The sequence below is a fragment of the Cajanus cajan genome, chromosome 11 (assembly GCF_000230855.2).
Source record: "Cajanus cajan strain Asha chromosome 11, NIPB_CcT2T_4, whole genome shotgun sequence".
Taxonomy (NCBI): Eukaryota; Viridiplantae; Streptophyta; class Magnoliopsida; order Fabales; family Fabaceae; genus Cajanus; species Cajanus cajan.
Genome location: NC_138527.1, coordinates 19,482,780 through 19,501,315, shown reverse-complemented (window position 1 = coordinate 19,501,315; position 18,536 = coordinate 19,482,780). Strand labels below are relative to the sequence as shown.

At 33.4% G+C, this 18,536-nt stretch overlaps 1 long non-coding RNA gene across 3 annotated transcripts; it reads right to left on the bottom strand.

The window, feature by feature from the left end:
* Positions 1–5,176: 5,176 nt before the first annotated feature.
* LOC145949310 (uncharacterized) lies at positions 5,177–11,257 on the bottom strand. 3 transcript variants are annotated; one of them, XR_014430609.1, is made up of 3 exons: positions 11,208–11,257; positions 7,109–7,153; positions 5,177–6,083 (listed from the first exon to the last, which is right to left on the bottom strand). It is a non-coding gene; the product is annotated as an uncharacterized LOC145949310 (long non-coding RNA). The 3 variants fall into 3 exon arrangements; XR_014430610.1 differs by lacking the exon at positions 11,208–11,257 and adding an exon at positions 7,480–11,065; XR_014430611.1 differs by lacking the exon at positions 11,208–11,257 and adding an exon at positions 7,310–7,398.
* Between the last annotated feature and the right edge of the window lie 7,279 nt (positions 11,258–18,536).

Below are 18,536 nucleotides of genomic sequence, written 5' to 3'. Positions count from 1 at the left end.
AGGAGTTGGCTAGACATGAAGGTTTGGGCCAGTCAGGGCCCAATGGGCCTGATGGGCCTGGGAAGGCCCAAGTTGAACTTTTCATGGGCCATATTTTGTTATAGCTATTTTCATATGTTTTGTATACATCATGTTAGTATAGGTATCATATATTTTGGTCTTGTATTTTGGACCACATAGAGTAGCATTTTAGGTTTTAGGCTAGTTGGGCCTAGTTTTGGGCTTCATGGGCCTTTGGGCTTTTGGTACCCAATATTGGGCTCATTTTCATTCTTGTAATTTTTCCTTTCCATTGTATTTGTTTGACCATTGTATTTAGGTCATTAGATTAGGAAAATACAAGGAATACTAAAGTAGGCTAATTAGGTTAAATTTGGTTTAATTTGGAAGCCATTTAAGTTACATTTGAGTCACATGTTTTGCACCTTTGGTGGCTGAACATGTGACCTCAAATTAACCCTAAATGACACTCCAAATTACACTTAGATGCACCTTAGGTACCTGAATTTTCGGAGTAGCACATGGGAGCCAAAATTTGAATTCAAATTTCAAATTTGAATTCAAATTTTGGGCGCCACATGTCACCTTTTGATTTAGGCGCCCAAAGTGTGCAAAACCATGCTTACTTAAGTGTTTCTTTCACCATTTTGTATTCACTTTTGATATATGAGAATTTTCTGAATATTTCTTCAGCCAAATTCCCTCAAGAGTCACCGAATTCATCCAAGAGAGAAAACCAAGAGAATGCCTTCAAAAACCTTAGGAAAACCTAGTTTCCTTTTCTTTGAAGTGTGCAATCCCTTGAGTACTTGAGCTTGGGTGCTTCCGTCTTCTAAGTTCAGCAAGAGTTCATCATCTTCATGAGTTCTTCAAGAGTACTTCTACCTCCATTGAAGTAGATCCGAGCCTAGGAGGAGTTTAGGAGGAGATTGTGTTTCACTTCTACTACTCACCTCCATCATTTTTGGTATCAAGAGCAAGGTCTTCAAGGAGATAAGTTCTTCATCTTGTTTTGGTCCGATTGTTTTTGTGTTCTTTGTGTTCTAAGTGTCTTGTTTGAGTTTCTTTTCGGATCTACATGCTTTTTATCATATTTTGTTCCATAGATCCATTGGTTGATTGTTCTTGAATTTCAACCTCAATCAACTTGTTTAGGACCTATTAGCTTGTGCTTGTTTTTTATTTTAATTTTGAGTCTCTCCATTCCTAATATGTGTCCGTGATTGGACTGCATACATTGCATTTAGATTTTGGTTTTTAATCCATGTTTTGTCTTAGTATGTTTGTGTAGTCTTTATATGTCTTAAAATTCCTTGAATAGCATGTTGACCTAAATTTCTTTGTGTCTTGTTCATCAATTTGTTGCTCTCGGTTTGCTTATTGTTCTTGCCTCCTATATGTGCTTTTTCTTTTACCTTATTGTGTTCATAACTTGCTATTAGTTCTAGTAAGTTTCTTTAGAGTTAGGTTTCCATTGTGTCTTAAGTTTTCAAATCACATTTCCATTGAAAAATCTTATAAAAATTTTTGTGACTCAAAATTTCAAGTGCTTAATCTTGCTTCTAGTGCACTATCTTTTGGATTCAAATTTTAAAAAGTAAATAGGCTGAAAACAGAGACAAAAACAGAGCCTAAATCAAAAGAAAAGTACAAAGATTCAAAGAAGAAAAGTGTACAAAAGAATCCAAGACAAAACCTAAAAACTAGTGCACTAGTTTCCTTGTTTTCACTTGAATTTTTGTCTAACTTGTAGTCACGGTTTCTATAGCTTGGAATCTTAGAAAAATTTGAAACAAAAGGCAAATATACTCTCTGGACTCTTAACTTGAATATAGAAAAAGAAAGAATTAAAAAAAAATTAGAGAAAGCATTTTAAAGTGAAAAAGCCGAGAGGTGTACATTGGTGAAAAAATCACTTGATTCCTTGTTATTGTTTTGACTACTACTTGTGCTATACTTATCCAATTGCTTTCAAATTTTTTTTGTTTTGTTCATCTACTCTAGTACCTATCTAGGAACATTCCTAACTGAGTGCTAGCTTTATTTGGAGTCTTATTTTCCAGTTTTACTTGTTGAACCTCTTTGAGTCTTGTCATATATACATATTACTCTTAACTTTTGGTATAAGCTTTCCAAATTGTGCTTTATTGCTTGTCTAGTTTTCTTTCAATAATTTCCCTGTGCTGGAAGTGGCCTCAAATCCTTGCTCAAGGATCAAGCATTGCTCAACAAAGAGTAGGAAAAGTTTGGACACTAAGACCTAAAAATTTGACCTAATTTAGTGACCAAAACTTCTCCTAAACTTCCTTCACTTGAGTGACCATTCCTTTCACCTTGTGAGGCAGCCACATTAACCTCTTTGTTGTGTTTCTTTTGCAGGTCCAGTAGCATCATATTGAAGGATTAGTGGCGGATTAAACACTTGATTAAGTGTTGGAAAATTTGCACAACAATCCGTCACTAAATTGGTCACCAAAACCGCCATTTATTGCTTTCTAGGCTAGTTTAAATTTTGCAATCTCTCTTGTATTTTAAAATCAATTTGTAAAGCTTGGAGGGAGTATTAAGAAGCTGGTCAGGTATATCTAACTCCTTGTTAGCATCCTCACGTGTAGTGCTAGTGGAAGTGGCTTGGAAATTTCATATGTTTCAAGCTTCCACTTAGGATATCCGACTAGTTGCTTACATTGTTTCCTTTAAGTTCTTTGTCTTTTAATTGCTTTATTTTGCTGCCTTGAAACGTCTAGACTTGTGTAGATTTACTTGCTCACGTTTAGTTTAGTCTCAAAAACAAACAAATTGTGAAAAAGCATTCAAAATTTTTGTGAAAAGTTTTGGGGAATTGGAAGTATCACAAAGGAGTTTAGTGATTTCCACTTGAAAAGGCTTGGTTATTAAGTGGCTCTTTGTAGCTCACCTCCCTTGATAGTGCAACTTGTACACTTAGACTTCCAAGTGCTATTTTCATTCCTAGAAAATACCAAAAACATTTTATAACTTTTTGCATAGCATATACAAAAAAAAAAAATTCTTTTGTTTAATCATGAGAAAATATTTCTCAAGTGGTAGTGAATTAAGCTCTCCAAAAGGTTTTTCACATTCTACTCAAAGGCTTAAATCACTAACACCTTGGACAAAGCAAGAAGCTTTACAAAAAGAAAAAGAAAAACTTGAAAAAAAAGCACAAATTGCAATTTTAGAGGAAGAAATTCACATTATTAAACAAAAGAGAGAAAAACTTTTAGCAAAAGAAAAATTGAGAAAAACAAGAGAAAAAGAAAGAAAAAAGGCATTGCTCTTAGGGAAGAGTAAGGAGGAAAATAATTCCTCTAAAGGACTTGTGAGTGAAGAGAGTTGTTCTACCACTAAAAATCATTTACAAAATACTCTCTTCATAAATAAAGACCTTAACTCTTACCCTAATCATACCACTAGTCATGAAGTAGAGATTCAAGAACAAATCATTCTAAAGAAAAATGAATCTCAACTTCAAGATGTAGTGAAGAAGGAGTGGACTACATTTAGTTCCACTTCTTGTGCTACTTCCTTGGAGGTGCCCAAGGAAGATAGCCTTCCTCTCTTTAGGAATCCTTCTACCATAGTTGTTCTAATAAAGCACCCAAATTTTGGAATATATTGTTTGATAGATACATCTTGTCATATTTCATATTCTATTTTTGATCTTATGGGAAGTTCATCTTTATTTGAACTTAATTTGCACCCTTCCCTACAAGACAAAAATAGTTTATATGAGTTTTCAAGATTTTCCAAGACATTTTATCTACCAAACAATATGATTCAAAATTGTTTAGGACGTTTTCTAGTATTCTTTTCTTTATATTTTAGGAAAAGCCTAGGCTACCATTTAGGGTATTTTAGGCAAGATATTGTAGTGTTTAAAAATCATTCTTTTCATTGTCTTAGTCATAGTGTTATTACATTCTTAGGTTTTACTTCTAGGTTATGCTTAGGAGAGGAGCCTATTTCTACTTTTAGGGAGTCTAATTTTGATAGTTTATTTTTTCTTAGGCTAGATATAAGGACTCCTCTTAGGATCCATAATCCATTTTCTCATCATAAACATGTCACCTCTTATACATGGTTTGTTGTGTATGTAGGTGATGTTTCTTATTCCATGCATCCTCGTGATTTGAGGACAAATCCTTTTCAAGAGGGAGGGGATGATGGAATCATGCCTAGGAAGGCAAGAGGTGACATATTGAAGGAGCCAAGAGGAGTTGGCTAGACATGAAGGTTTGGGCCAGTCAGGGCCCAATGGGCCTGATGGGCCTGGGAAGGCCCAAGTTGAACTTTTCATGGGCCATATTTTGTTATAGCTATTTTCATATGTTTTGTATACATCATGTTAGTATAGGTATCATATATTTTGGTCTTGTATTTTGGACCACATAGAGTAGCATTTTAGGTTTTAGGCTAGTTGGGCCTAGTTTTGGGCTTCATGGGCCTTTGGGCTTTTGGTACCCAATATTGGGCTCATTTTCATTCTTGTAATTTTTCCTTTCCATTGTATTTGTTTGACCATTGTATTTAGGTCATTAGATTAGGAAAATACAAGGAATACTAAAGTAGGCTAATTAGGTTAAATTTGGTTTAATTTGGAAGCCATTTAAGTTACATTTGAGTCACATGTTTTGCACCTTTGGTGGCTGAACATGTGACCTCAAATTAACCCTAAATGACACTCCAAATTACACTTAGATGCACCTTAGGTACCTGAATTTTCGGAGTAGCACATGGGAGCCAAAATTTGAATTCAAATTTCAAATTTGAATTCAAATTTTGGGCGCCACATGTCACCTTTTGATTTAGGCGCCCAAAGTGTGCAAAACCATGCTTACTTAAGTGTTTCTTTCACCATTTTGTATTCACTTTTGATATATGAGAATTTTCTGAATATTTCTTCAGCCAAATTCCCTCAAGAGTCACCGAATTCATCCAAGAGAGAAAACCAAGAGAATGCCTTCAAAAACCTTAGGAAAACCTAGTTTCCTTTTCTTTGAAGTGTGCAATCCCTTGAGTACTTGAGCTTGGGTGCTTCCGTCTTCTAAGTTCAGCAAGAGTTCATCATCTTCATGAGTTCTTCAAGAGTACTTCTACCTCCATTGAAGAAGATCCGAGCCTAGGAGGAGTTTAGGAGGAGATTGTGTTTCACTTCTACTACTCACCTCCATCATTTTCCTTAGGGGTGGGTGGGGACAAAAGCCAATGTGCTAATAAAAACTATCATGATTCATGAGACATAAACGGATCACAACAAGGGAACAGTTTTGATGGGCAAATAGTAGCCTTGATGTAAGGGCCTTTACAAGAGAATCATTTTCCGTTATAATTTAAGGAATTGTTTCATTCAGAAAACCAGCATTAGTAACCCTATCTGTCTATATAATCTTGAAATGCTAACAAAAAAAGGCCAGAAGGTTAACTATCTATTCATACAAGTTTATTTTTCTTTTCTGATAAAGGCTGAAGTACTTGGATACATAATCCTGAACCCAAATCTATGTTTATATAAAAATGACTTTTACACGTCACATGGTTAGAGTGGTCAAATTACCTAGTCTACACCTTTCAAAATAAACTATCTACAACTTTCAATATTTCATGAGCTGAGGTCATAACCTAAAAATTAGGTAACTCCTATAAAGTGGAAAGTTTGTGAAGTTAGAATGCAGGGATATATCCTCCCTTATTTAAAGTGGCTTAAGTTTACATGATACTTTAAATTTAGAGGAGTCAAATTCAAAAATTTAAATGATCAGATTCAGAATGACAAGCACTGGGTATTTGACAGGTTAGGCATGTCATATTGTCTTTATTCAGCATACATGTTTACATGAAAATATGTGTCTCTCCAAATCAAATTCCTATCCTAAATAAGTATAAGAGATAAGCATATGAATGAAAAGTCTATAATCTATAATAATACAATACCTTGTCAAGATCAATGCGTGTCAAGGCCACATGGTCATTACATGCTATACAATTTCCCAAAGCAGTTAATCTTTCATCAATAAGCTGAACAAGAACTTGATCAGGTAGACTATTTCTCAAATGTTGAAGCTCTTCAGCAATAGCAATGGCAAAAGGATCAAGTACCATAAGTCCAAAAGTCAGTACAAAATCACAATAGGTGATGAGTATAACCAACAAAGTAGAAACAATATATATATGCCACAAAAGAGGAAAATAACACCCATAGATTATCATAAACGACTTATTCATACTACTACAAATAAGCTGATCAAACCCCAGCAAAAGAATGAAAAAATGTTGAAAGGGCTCAACCCAGGGTGTCGTTAAAGATTGCAAATGCTTGCAGGAAGCCAAACAAAAGTTTTCAGAATATTTTGACAGCGGAATAAGTTTCTAGTCAATCAACATAAAAGCAGGGAATATAATTTGGTGACTAAATTTTTATGTGGAAGCCACAGAAATGGTTAGTCATAAATACAATTTTTCACGATCTCGTCAATGCTAACAGCAGTCAACATCATTGTTCAAATACCAACAAACATTCTAAGAGTCCCCTTGCATGAATCATGAATGAATGAATAGCTTCTATTTCCTCACCACTTAAAACTTGCCTTCAAATTGCTGTGGAGGAGGCAAAAGATGAACATGATCACATTTATAGCACCGTAAAATACATTACTACCAAGAAGTCTTTTTCAACAAATTAAAATTGTGACCATTTTATAAAATTAACTTTGGAATCCAACCATCTATGAGCCCATGACACACCAAAATCAAAAAGTACAGTTCACAGCACCAACCTTTGATCAACCTTACTCCAATTACAAAACAAGAAGATACTATATATGGTAGTGTCAAATATTGACACAGAACCTCGTACTAACTGGCTTTTTCCTTTGTCAACTAAATGCATATACATCTTGTACACAGATAATTTTACCATTTACAACACCAGAAAATTGGGGTTAGATTAGTTCGACAATGTTATTTAAAAGAGCAGTTAGAGTACTTGATGATCAATAACAATATGTTTTGACAGGCAATAATGCATGACCATAAAATCGCATCAAACAATACTATAAATAAAAACAAACATCTTGATAATAAGAATCACCTTGGTCTATGGTGATATGGGGCAAGAGAAGCCCATTCTTGTTTCCTGCAAACAAATAAAAAGGTAAGCTAGTTAGGTGATAGGTCTAAATCTAATGAATGATAAATCAATATATAAAAAATAAATTGAAAGAGAGCGGGGAGAATTTCCCACTTGAAGACTAATTTCAATTTTTTTTCACATCTCGATCAATGCAGCAACCTTATCTTGTTTGTTATTTTAGCAAGCCAATTGAAGTTGTGCTGAATGAATCCCAATTCTGTTAATAATTCTTGACTGGCTTCTGTTACTACTACATACTTAGCCTCTATAGTGGATAAAGCAACAATCTTCTATATCTGTGACATCTAATTAATAGTTGTAGTACTAACAGTGAAAATGTAACCAGTGGTACTTCTTCGGTGATCGACTTCACCTCCAAATTTTGAATCTATGTAGCCTTGTACTTTTAATTCTCCTTTACTAAAGTACAAAAACTTCTCTATAGTGCCTCGTAGATACCTCAAAATCCCCTTGACTGCTTTCCAATGAGCTTTACTTGGATTCAACATAAACCTACTAACAACTCCCACTGCATGGCCAATGTTTGGTCTTTTATAGACCATTGCGTGCATCAAACTTTCGATGGTTGAAGCATACGAAATCTTAGCTATGAACTCTTTTTCTTCCTCCATCTGAGGGGACTGATCTCTCGGTAGAAAAAATGACTAGCCAAAGGTGTGCTAACCGGTTTGGCGTTGCCCATGTTGAATCTTTGCAAAATATAGTTGATGTACTCTACCTGAGATAACTGCAAAATACCTCTTTTCTTATCCCTCGTGATTTGCATTCCAAGGATCATTTTTGTTGGACCCAAGTCCTTCATATCAAATTCTTTTGACAATTGTTGTTTCAAACTTTTGATCTCATCCATATCTAAACATGCTACTAACATATCATTGAAATAAAGTAGCAAAATGATATAAATGGACTTATATCTCTTGAAGAAACAACAGTGATTGGCATTGTGCTTCTAGAAACCTTCTTGTTCATAAAGCCTTCAAATTTATTGTACTATTATCTTGGAGCTTGTTTCAAACCATACAAGCTTTTCGTTAATCTACACACCATATTCTTTTTCCCTTCTTCTGAGAAACCTTCAGGTTGATGCATGTAAATTTTCTCATCTAAGTCTCTATGAAGAAATGTAGTCTTCACATCTAATTGCTCAAGGTAGAGCCCTTCACTAGAAACGATACTTAAGACTGACCTGATAGTATTGAGCTTCACAACTTGAGCAAATATCTCAATGTAGTGAATACCTTCCTTTTGCTGGAATCCTTTGAAAGCTAGTCGGGCTTTGTATCTCTGGGAGCCGTCATGATCCTCCTTCACCCAATACACCCATTTGTTGTGAATTGCCTTTTTTCCAATAGGTAACTCTACAAGTTCCCATGTCTAATTGGACACTATGAACTTCATCTCATCTTTCATGGAAAGCTCCCAGTTACTAGCATCTATAGTTTGACATGCTTCCTCGTAGTTTTCTGGCTCCCCTTCATCAGTTAACAATGTATAATTAAGGTATTTCCTGATAGGCACATGTAGAAGACCTTCTAAAAATAGGAGCTGGAGTTGAAGGCTTTGGTGTGTCAATTGATTCCTCTAAATAAGGAGTATCAATTATAGAAGTTTTTTGGACATCATCCACATCTGCATACACTAGCCCACGCTGTTCTGAATTGCTAGTGTATGTGTTGTCTTTGTCCTTATACACCACTCTTTCATTGGAGATCACATCTCTACTACGAATCATCTTTTTGTTTTCATTATCCCATAGACGATAGCCAAACTCATCCTCACCATAACCAATGAAAGTGTAATTCTTCAATTTAGGATCAAGTTTATTCCTACCTTGATAACTAATGTGCACATATGCTACACAACCAAAACTCTAAGATGTGAGAGTTTTACGTCTTTTCCATTCCATACCTCTTCTGGCATTTTGTGATCCAATGGTACCGATGGACCTCGATTGATTAAGTAAGTTGTTGAATTGACTGCTTCTACCATAACTGCTTTGGTAAGCCTGACTACGTACGCAACCTTCTAGCTCTTTCAGTCCATGTTCAATTCATACGCTCAACTACACCATTGTGTTGAGGCGTACCCAACATGGTCCTCTCCATTCTAATCCCGTGCTCACAGCAAAAGTTCTTAAATCTAATGTCAACATATTCACCACCATTGTCAATTCTAAGCATTTTGATCTTTAATCCTGTCTCATTTTCTACCATGGCTTTCCAAATCTTGAAAGCCTCAAATATTTCAAACTTATGTTTCAAAAAATATATCCATACCTTCCTAGAGTGATCATCAATAAAAGTCATGAAATATTATTTTCCACCAACGGATGAGATTATCGTTGGATTCGAAGCATCAGAGTGAACAAGCTCAAGTCTCTCTTTCTTTGGGGTTCTTCCACTTGTCTAAAAGTAACTCATTTCTACTTTCCAAGTATATAGTCTTCGCACATGTCAATTTCTACTGATTGAAGATCTGGTAGTTTATCTTTTGAGTGCATGATCTTCATCCCTTTCTCACTTATATGGCCTAATCTTTAGTGCCATGGATTAGGATTTTCATTTGTTGCAACTGCAATCAAATGACATGCTCCTGCAACCCCACTTTTTTTACCATGAGCAATTGTCATTGCACCCTTTGAAATCTTGCAATGATCACCATGGAAGACTATTGTGTAGCCATCACTAGCCAACTGGCCTACTAAGATTAAGTTCATTGTCAAGTTAGGAATATGTCTAACATTTTTCAATTCCAACATAGAATCACTTAACTTAATCTTCACTACACCCTTACCAACAATCTAACAAGATTGTTCATTACCAAGGTAAGCTTTATCAAGATTTCCGGGAACATAATTCTCAAAGATTTCTTTCTATGAAGTGGCATGAAAGGATGCTCTAGAGTCTAACACCCGAGACTCTTCTTTATTCTATAAAGAACATATCAAGGCATCATCTCCTCCCGAGGTAGAAGCAACATTTGCCTCTATCTTTACCTCTTGATTCTTCAGTGGACTCTTGCACTGATTTTTGTAGTTCCAATCTTTCCACAATTTTAACACTCAATGTCTTTGAGTTATGGAAAATACGATGATTCTTGGACCTCAACCTCCTTTTCTTGGATTTACCACGTCCATTGCCGCTGGTTAAATTTCTTCCTTTTTACTCTGTATGCAAAACTGAAGACGTTGAAGATTCACCCGACTCTCTTCATCGAATCTCTTCACTAAGAACCATATCACGAACATCATTGAATTTTAACTTATTGCTTCCCAATGAGACTCACAGCTGTGACAGTAGCCTTCCAACTTTCCGGTAGATAAGACAAAAGTATCAATGCTTGTACTTTTTCGTCGAATTCGATTCCAACTGAACTCAATTGGGTTGTGACTATATTGAGTTCATTCAGATGTTGCGCTACCAATGCGCCTTCTGCCATTTGCAAATTAAACAACCGCCTCATCAAATGAACTTTATTTAAGGCTAATGGCTTTTCATACATATTAAAAAGAGCCGCCATAAGACCAGGCGTGATCTTTTATTTTGCAATATTGAAAGCAACATTGCGGGATAACGTCAATTAGATAACTCCAAGGGCTTGTCTGTCGAGAAGAGCCTAATCTTCTTCCTTCATGCCCTCTAGTTGTTTTCTTGAGAGAGGTTGATACAACTTTCTCTAATATAGAGAATCTTCGATCTGCATCTTCCAAAAGTCAAAGTTCGCACCATTGAACTTCTCAATTTTCACATTTCCTTCATCTGCAACCATTTCTCTCACTCAAATATGACTCTTTCTGGATCTTTTCTATTTTTTTTAGAATTGATAGCAATCACCACCAAAGCTCTGATACCAATTGTTGAGAAATTATGCAAAATTTCTTATAATCAAATTTGTGATAAATAAAATAAATGTGAAATAATAGCTCACAAAACTTGATAATGGAGTTTGGCTAATTGTGCCTACGTCTCTGGGCTGCTATAGATATATTATTGATAAAGGAGAAAATATAAATAGTGTTTACAAACACTCAACTTACAATCCAAAATACCCAGAAAATAAGATATTATTTTCTAATTTTATTTTCACTCTTTTTTTTTCCTATGTTTTCTCTTGTAGTTGAAATATTTAAAACGAAAACTAAACCCATATTTATAAGTGAAATAAAAACTTTCTTCCGCTCATTTCTTTTCCTAGAAATAAGGAGCTTCACCAATTTTGTATGGAGTTTGAGAAATTAAAAATTTGACCATCAATTTCTTTTGACTTTTTCAACAATTCTTACACAAGAATTTAAGCTAGCAAACGACTAATCATTAAATCCTTGCAATCAAATAACATCAATGATAAAATGTTATTCAATTGATGTTATTGATTGTTGCATCATGAAATAAATTTTTAAAAGAATAATTTTCATTTTACCTCATGCACCAAAACTCAAAAAATTATGAATGATCACACAATTTTAATAAAGAGTTACTCAAACTCAAATCACATATTATTATTTTGAGTAGATATCTCATATATATATATATATATATATATATATATATATGACTAAATAATACAAAAGAAAAAAGATAATTGAACTGTGGATTATCAAATCATTAATCTAAATCACACAAAAAAAATATATAATTTACATAACATTTTTTTTTCTAGAAACTAAAGGTCAAAGTGTTAAACCCTAATTACACTAAACAAGAGAAAAAAAATGACTGATCACATTGAAAAAAATGCGTGGATAATTACATTACAAGTTCAATATATATAATATATGCATTGATATACATGTTGACTAAAATGAAAAGACAGAGAAACAAAATAATAACAAAATAAAAGAGATTCAAATAAGGAGAAAAGTACCAACTAGTAAAATAAGTAATTTATTAAATTTGTTAATAACATGATACCTATAAAAAAGAATGATGTAAGTCTCGAACTTCTAACTAACAACACAACATTGCTAGTTTGTTTATGTAAAATGCAATGTCAAAATTATACTTTTAATCTCTAGTTTTTTCTAAATATTTATCTTCTCTTTTTGTCTCTTATTCCTTTCCCTCTCTTGGTAAGTCTCTTTCTATAGATAAAAATTTACTCCAACTATTTATCCATAATCCATTATTTTTTGGTTTGCACACTTCTTTTATCATATTTTGAATAGTCTTTGTTTAGAATTTTAGTTAGATGTAGTACATATATAAGAGGAAGAGGAATGATCGAAACTCCTTAAAATTAAGACGTTACTATTCCATAAACTCAATAATTAACCATTGAAAAGTCATTGGTGAAATGTATTTATAGTTAAAATTATATTATATATAAATATTAATATTAATATTAACGTAAAATCAAATTTAATTAAGTAATATATAGGCTTTTATAATTTTTGTGTAAAACGTAAACAATTATAGAAGTATTGAGTCAATTATAATTTAATTTATTTGATTTTTAATAAAAATATACATATATTTGTATACAAATTTTATGTTAAGAAAAAGTATAATTAAATACAAATTTAGTACTTAATTTGATTTTTTTTAAATATATACTTCTATCATTTATTACAATTTTGTATTATTCAAATCTAGTATTTATGCAAAGTAATTTGCATAATTTTTAATAAATATTACATACATATATATATATATAAGTTAATTTATGTAAACATAATTTTTTTAGGCTTAATTATGTTTTTGATCGCTCAAATATTGCAATTGTGCAATATTGATCCCCAAGGTTTTAATTTGGTAATTTTAGTCCTTAAAAAATTACAATTGCGCAATTTTAGTCCCTCAATTTTTAATTGAACAATTTTAGTCCCTCAAATATCATAATTGTGCAATTTTAGTCTTTCCTATTAAAAATTTAATAATTTAATAATTTTAAAATTTTAATATATATATATATATATAATTTTTTTAAATTATACAATTATTTTCTTATTTAAGTTAACGCATATTATAATTTTTGTTAATGTATCAAATGATATATATTTATTATTACTAACTAAATAAAATTTATATATTACTAGTATTTTAATATTACAGATAAATTAATATCAATAATATTTTAGTATATTTATAAATAAACTAATAATTTGATAAATATAACTTAGTATATATTAATATACTTTTACAAAAATATAAATGTATTAGATAAGATATGTATATTTCTAATTGATATACTTATATTTTTGTAAAAGTACATTAATATATAATAAGTTATATTTATCAAATTATTAGTTTATCTATAAATATACTAATAATATTATTGATATTAATTTATCGATAATATTATAAAAATAATATATAAATTTTATTTATTTAGTAATAATAATAAATATATCATTTGATAAATTACCGAAAATTATAATATACATTAACTTGAATAGACAAATAATTGTATTTTTTAAAATATTGTATATATATATATATTAAAATTATTAAATTTTTAATGGGAGAGACTAAAATTGCACAATTATGATATTTGAGAGAGTAAAATTGTTCAATTAAAAATTGAAGGACCAAAATTGCACAATTGCAATTCTTTAGGACTAAAATTACCCAATTAAAACCTTGAGGATCAAAATTGCACAATTACAATACTTGAGGGATCAAAAACGCAATTAAGCCATTTTTTTATAATCAATTATGTAACTGAAAAACAATTAAATGAATAATGAATTCTAAAATTTCATCAGAAGAAATTATCGTATGAAAAAATTATATATCATAAATGATGAATTATTGTACAGTGATTATTGATTAGTTCAAGAGACGTGGTAGAATATTTTTAAAAATAGTAGATTGTTTTTGTTTGCATAAGTTATGTTTTATTCAAGTATAATATTTTTTTATAATTATTTATGTAATTGATGAAGAATATTAATTATTGTTGAAAAAGTTATCCATGGTAAATGATGAATTCGATAGATGAAAATCAACCATTATAATTTTTTTCAAAAGTTTTAGACTTTTTTATCATAAAATTTATGTAGAACTTGTTTTCTTTAATAACCATTATTTAACGTAGTTAGTAGTCTAGAACGGGCTGTTCCAAAAATTGGAACAGGTCGTTCCAAACTACTAAAACAAGGGTAATTTAGTAGCCCAGAACGGGACGTTCCCAAACTGGAATGGGCCGTTCCAAACTACTAAATAGGCTTAAAAATCCTAGTTGAGAACGAGTCATTCCAAATTGGCTGTTATGGGTAAAAATGCAACCCCAGAACGGGCCGTTCTAGTTTGAGAATGGGCCGTTCTAGTTTGAGAATGGGCCGTTCCGGATGTAAATTTTACACATGACATTTGAGTTCAGAACGGGTCGTTCCGAATTTGAAACGGGCTATTCTGGCCACTCCTGAATTTCTATAAATAGGACCTATGTGCAGTTGAGGAGGAGAGGTTTTAGAGAGAGGTTCTAGAGAGAAGGACTCTGGACTAGAAAGCTTACTTTTAGAGGATTGAAGTTCAAGAGTCGAGCTCAGATATTTCTTCTTCTTCTTCTTCTTCTTTTCAGTTCTTGGCTTTTCAGAGCCAACTTTCAAGTTAGGGAAGCTTTATGCATTTTGTTCTTTTGTTGAAATAGTTGAGTTGTTGGGTGCTTAAGTTGATTTATGTTGTTTACAATGTGTAAGTTGACATGATAGATGAATTTTAAATATGTTAGTTGACTTGTCAATTTGTGTCGAATATGTGATATATTGTTGAAGTTGTTTTAAAGTTGTAAAGTTGTTAAGTTACATTAAGTTGATATTGTAATGACTATAGTTTTTTAATTAAGTTGTTTGCATGTTGTTAAAATTATTAAAGTTGTAAAAGTTATTTAAAGTTGTATAAGTTGTCTATTGTTGTAAGATGCCTATTGTCACATTATTTTAAAGTTGTTATGATGCTATAATTGTAAAGTTGTCTATTGTCGTAAAGTTGTAAAGTTGCCTATTGTTGTAAAGTTGAAAAGTTGGGGACATATGGTGAAGATATATGTCCTATGTTGAGATACATAGTACTATGGTGATAAGTTGAAATTTGTTTTAAAGTTGGATCCGTTAGTACTGTGTGAGCGACATGGAAGTAGTCGATTCATGTCATGGTTTAATGACCAATTTGAGTTAGGTATCTAGTTAGAGATGTAGTCTTTGACTACATACTAGAGAGTGCGTGGTACTTGGAGGACAGTGGGTGGACTAAATCCATATGTGGATTGGTGATGCTAGCCAAGGCCGTGGTAGGCTCATAGCCAAACCCTTCTATCCTGACACCAGTACTGGACCTCCAAGTCTAAGTGGCACACCTGAGTAATCACCTATTATTGTCTATACCTGGTTCTCTTCGGAGCTCCTAACGATGTTCTATACCTGACTAGGTTAAGATAGGTCAAATGTTGGATTCGGTAGGGTTTATGCCACCTAGACTGCTCAACCTTAGTTGCTGGAGATCTCCTAGTTGTATATGCGTGACGACACATTAGTTGATGTTGCATGGGTTGTTGCATTCAAGTTGTGTAACATCCCAATTTTTCTACTAGTATAATAGTTAATTATTGTTTATTTTTATGTTTATGGATGTTATTTTCTTATATATATTTTAATGGTTTTTATAGAATGTTTTAAAGGTTTTAAATATTTATGAGTATTTTAATAATAAATATTTATGAAATTTTTTTTTATAATATTTTTTTTTAGTAGCCCAGAACGGGCCATTCCCAAACTGGAACGGGCCGTTCCAAACTACTAAATGACCTTTAAATCGTAGACTAGGAACGAGCCGTTCCAACACTGGATTTTATGAGCAATATGAGAACTTAGAACGGGCCGTTCCACTTTGGGAACGGGCCGTTCTACACATGGCTGTTATGGGTTAAATTGTAATCCCAGAACGAGCCGTTCTGGTCTGAGAATGGGCCATTCTGGTCAGAGAACGGACCGTTCTGGATATGAAATTTTAGCATGACAAATGAGTCTAGAACGGGCTATTCTGGATTCAAAACGGGTCGTTCTAGCCACTCCTGATGCCTATAAATAGAATGCTCTGGCACTCCCAAAAACACATTTTTCACTTCTGACCTCTTTTTTCTTCTACACTCTCTGAAGACCAAGGGAGAACCCAAAAGAGGGGACTAGCAAGATTTGGATTTAGTTTCAACTCCTGCTTATCGAGGTAAGGGGGGGAGTGAGAAACTCCACTTTGGGTGTGGGAATATATATTGGGTAGTGGGAGTGAGAAACTCCACTTTGGGTGTGCATGGGATGTATCTTGCGCGGCTTAGCTATACCAACGAGACTCTGGTAGTATGTCCTTCTAGTGAGAGTGCGTAGAGGGTGTGACCCGACATGTACTCCTAGACTACTCTTCGTGTATTGCTAGCGGCAATATGCCATGTGATGTTTTACTAGCGCCACATGCATGATAATATGTAGTCTATGTCCATACATGTGCATTTTTAATGTTATATGATAAATTGATATTTTCATGTCTTGGATGAGTGAGATGTAATGTTGTTGTTAATATATCTATGCTATACCCGTCTTATTTGTGTTTGGCTATCCGGTGTTTATTTTTACACTGTGAGCCAGAGTGAGATGTTTCTCTCTCCCTTTTCTCTTGTGTTGTTTTCTCTAACTGTCATACAGGTTATTATCAGCATGAGGCTGAGGATGTTGGTGATGAAACTTAGGCTTCTACGTTGGGATTTGCTCTGATAGGACATGTGACATCGGGGCATAAATAGGAATTGTAACGACCCACCCCAGGCCATCACATCCAGAACCAACCAAAATAAAATAATATATAATAAAGAAAATAAAGCAAGGGTCAGCTACGCTAGAGTGTAAATGTACTATAACATATAAATTGTTTCTAAAATATAACATATTGTCATAACAGAGTCATCATCCTCAGTAAGATTATACAATAATCCAAAAAGCTAACATCATGAAAATATAAAATAGACACCCTAGGTGTTGGTCAAGCTCTAAGCCTAGCCACTTCTCAAAGCATCTATCCAAAAGACTCCTTGCTATCTCAAAGTATCACACCTGATCTGCTCCCCCACATAGTGAGATCATCACAGTCCACATCATGGAAATATAAGGGTTAGCACGTATAAAACCAACCATAGTATAATAAAATATCATTAAAATAGATATTTCATTAACAGTATATATCCATACCAAAGAAGTGACAACATTATAAACAGTTATTTCCATGCCAAATATAAACAAAATCCAAAATCCAATGTATACACATCCATGCCAATGCATACATATTCTATGATAATAAAGAATCCATAACCAATGTATACAATCCATACCAAATGCATACATATTCCACTTCCAATCCAAAATCACACCACTGTATAATCCCATGATGTAACCAACACATCCAAACCAAATGTTGGCCTCAACACATCCAAACCAAGTGTTGATTCGGTGAAACATGTCATCAACCCATGTCACACACCTAACCTCTCATGGAAAATATACAGTTGGATTACGTCGTCACGTAACCCTGGTGATCGTGGCCACTTCATCCATCGGTATGACTCGGCCTTGCCCCCATACCGGTAGCAAATAGAATACTTAGAGGAGTACTTCAAAATCCACCTAACATCTGAAGTGGTTTATTATATAACCTTTGGAAAAGTTCCATATTGGAATCCTCACCATAGGATTCCCAAATTCCATATTTTTCCCAAAGATTATATCCTGATCTCACCAAGAGATCTAATCCATACCATAACCTTATCCCTCTAAGTCTTATTAGCTTCCCAAACCAAACACATATAGCATATTCCATAATTACATACAAACTTTTCCATAACCATGCCAAATCATTCAATATAATAACATAAATAATTAAACACCTAAAACAACCATCAACTTAAACAAATGACAACCTTCATATAAACAAAATAACATATTAAAAGTTATACTCCCCTATCATGCTCATACATACTAGATTAAGTCTTATAAGTACTACCCTTACTTGGATAAACAAGAATCAAAACTAGGGCAGAACCTCCTCCTTTCACTTCTATTTTCTTTCCCCCAGCAGAACCTCCTTCTCTTGGATTTCTCTTTCTTTCTTCTCTTTTCTTTCCCCTCCTCTCTTTTTCTTTCTCTCTCTCTCCTCTTTCTCTCTCTAGGACCTTCTCTCAAAATCCTCCTTTTCCAACACCCCCAACCCCCTATTTATAGAGTTCTGCTTGCCTAACCCGGAACGGCCCGTTCCAAAAAGCAGAACGCCCGTTCTGAGCCTGAAAAATCTATGTAAATTTTAGAACTGGAACGGCCTGTTCCGAAACCAGAATGGCCCGTTCTGGACCCATCCAGAACGGCCCGTACTCCTTTCGGAACGGCCCG